This window comes from Lynx canadensis, chromosome X (genome assembly GCF_007474595.2).
Source record: "Lynx canadensis isolate LIC74 chromosome X, mLynCan4.pri.v2, whole genome shotgun sequence".
NCBI lineage: Eukaryota > Metazoa > Chordata > Mammalia > Carnivora > Felidae > Lynx > Lynx canadensis.
Window position 1 is genome coordinate 71,156,650 of NC_044321.2, and position 3,242 is coordinate 71,159,891.

Consider the following 3,242-nt stretch of genomic DNA (forward strand, 5'->3'; position numbering starts at 1 on the left):
CAACATTGCTGAATTCATGTATCAGTTCTAGCAGACTTTTGGTGGAGTCTATCGGATTTTCCATGTATAATATCATGTCATCTGCAAAAAGCGAAAGCTTGACTTCATCTTTGCCAATTTTGATGCCTTTGATTTCCTTTTGTTGTCTGATTGCTGATGCTAGAACTTCCAGCACTATGTTAAACAACAGCGGTGAGAGTGGGCATCCCTGTCGTGTTCCTGATCTCAGGGAAAAAGCTCTCAGTTTTTCCCCGTTGAGGATGATGTTAGCTGTGGGCTTTTCATAAATGGCTTTTATGATCTTTAAATATGTTCCTTCTATCCCGACTTTCTCAAGGGTTTTTATTAAGAAACGGTGCTGGATTTTGTCAAAGGCCTTTTCTGCATCGATTGACAGGATCATATGGTTCTTCTCTTTTTTTTTTGTTAATGTGATGTATCACGTTGATTAATTTGAGAATGTTGAACCAGCCCTGCATCCCAGGAATGAATCCCAATTGATCATGGTGAATCATTCTTTTTATATGCTGTTGAATTCGATTTGCTAGTATCTTATTGAGAATTTTTGCATCCATATTCATCAGGGATATTGGCCTGTAGTTCTCTTTTTTTACTGGGTCTCTGTCTGGTTTAGCAATCAAAGTAATACTGGTTTCATAGAAGGAGTCTGGAAGTTTTCCTTCCCTTTCTATTTCTTGGAATAGCTTGAGAAGGATAGGTATTATCTCTGCTTTAAACGTCTGGTAGAACTCCCCTGGGAAGCCATCTGGTCCTGGACTCTTATTTGTTGGGAGATTTTTGATAACCGATTCAATTTCTTCGCTGGTTATGGGTCTGTTCAAGCTTTCTATTTCCTCCTGATTGAGTTTTGGAAGAGTGTGGGTGTTCAGGAATTTGTCCATTTCTTCCAGGTTGTCCAATTTGTTGGCATATAATTTTTCATAGTATTCCCTGATAATTGTTTGTATCTCTGAGGGATTGGTTGCAATAATTCCATTTCCATTCATGATTTTATCTATTTGGGTCCTCTCCCTTTTCTTTTTGAGAAGCCTGGCTAGAGGTTTGTCAATTTTGTTCATTTTTTTCAAAAAACCAACTCTTGGTTGCGTTGTTCTGCTCTACAGTTTTTTTAGATTCTATATTGTTTATGTCTGCTCTGATCTTTATTATTTTCTTCTTCTGCTGGGTTTAGGCTGTCTTTGCTGTTCTGCTTCTATTTCCTTTAGGTATGTGTTAGATGTTGTATGTGGGATTTTTTTGTTTCTTGAGATAGGCCTAGATTGCAATGTATTTTCCTCTCAGGCCTGCCTTCGCTGTGTCCCAAAGCATTTGGATTGTTGTATTTTCATTTTCGTTTGTTTCCATATATTTTTTGATTTCTTCTCTAATTGCCTGGTTGACCCACTCATTCGTTAGTAGGGTGTTCTTTAACCTCCATGCTTTTGGAGGTTTTCCAGACTTTTTCCTGCGGTTGATTTCAAGCTTCATAGCATTGTGGTCTGAAAGTATGCATGGTATAATTTCAATTCTTGGAAACTTATGAAGGGCTGTTTTGTGACCCAGTATATGATCTATCTTGGAGAATGTTCCATGTGCACTCGAGAAGAAAGTATATTCTGTTGCTTTGGGATGCAGAGTTCTAAATATATCTGTCAAGTCCATCTGATCCAGTGTCTCATTCAGGGCCCTTGTTTCTTTATTGACCGTGTGTCTAGATGATCTATCCATTTCTGTAAGTGGGGTGTTAAAGTCCCCTGCAATTACCACATTCTTATCAATAAGGTTGTTTATGTTAATGAGTAATTGTTTTATATATTTGGGGGCTCCGGTATTCGGCGCATAGACATTTATAATTGTTAGCTCTTCCTGATGGATAGACCCTGTAACTATTATATAATGTCCTTCTTCATCTCTTGTTACAGCCTTTAATTTAAAGTCTAGTTTGTCTGATATAAGTATGGCTACTCCAGCTTTCTTTTGACTTCTAGTAGCATGATCAATAGTTCTCCATCCCCTCACTCTCAATCTAAAGGTGTCCTCAGGTCTAAAATGAGTCTCTTGTAGACAGCAAATAGATGGGTCTTGTTTTTTTATCCATTCTGATACCCTATGTCTTTTGGTTGGCGCATTTAATCCATTTACATTCAGTGTTATTATAGAAAGATACGGGTTTAGAGTCATTGTGATGTCTGTATGTTTTATGCTTGTAGTGATGTCTCTGGTACTTTGTCTCATAGGGTCCCCCTTAGGATCTCTTGTAGGGCTGGTTTAGTGGTGACGAATTCCTTCAGTTTTTGTTTGTTTGGGGAGACCTTTATCTCTCCTTCTATTCTAAATGATAGACTTGCTGGATAAAGGATTCTCGGCTGCATATTTTTTCTGTTCAACACATTGAAGATCTCCTTCCATTCCTTTCTGGCCTGCCAAGTTTCAGTAGAGAGATCAGTCCCTTTACATGTTAGAGCACGTTTATCTTTAGCTGCTTTCAGAATTTTCTCTTTATCCTTGTTTTTTGCCAGTTTCACTTGATATGTCCTGCAGAAGATTGATTCAAGTTACATCTGAAGGGAGATCTCTGTGCCTCTTGGATTTCATGCCTTTTTCCTTCCCCAGATCCGGGAAGTTCTCAGCTATGATTTCTTCATGTACACCTTCAGCACCTTTCCCTCTCTCTTCCTCCTCTGGAATCCCAATTATGCATTGATTATTTCTCTTTAGTGCATCACTTAATTCTCTAATTTTCCCCTCATACTTCTGGATTTTTTTTATCTCTCTTTTTCTCATCTTCTTCTTTTTCCATAATTTTATCTTCTACTTAACCTATTCTCTCCTCTGCCTCTTCAGTCCCAGCTCTGCTTGTCTCCATTTTATTTTGCAGCTCATGGATAGCCTTTTTTAGCTCCTCCTTGCTGTTTCTTAGTCCCTTGATCTCTGTAGCAAGAGATTCTCTGCTGTCCTTTATACTGTTTTCAAGCTCAGCAATTAATTTTATGACTATTATTCTAAATTCCCTTTCTGTTATATTGTTTAAATCATTTTTGTTCAGTTCGTTAGCTGTTGTTATTTCCTGGACATTTTTCTGAGGGGAATTCTTCCGTTTTGTCATTTTGGATAGTCCCTGGAGTAGTGCGGGACTGCAGGGCACTTCTCCTGTGCTCTGGTGTATAACTGGAGTTGGTGGGTGGAGTCGCAGTCAGACCTGATGTCTACCCCCAGCCCACCACTGGGGCCGCAGTCAGACT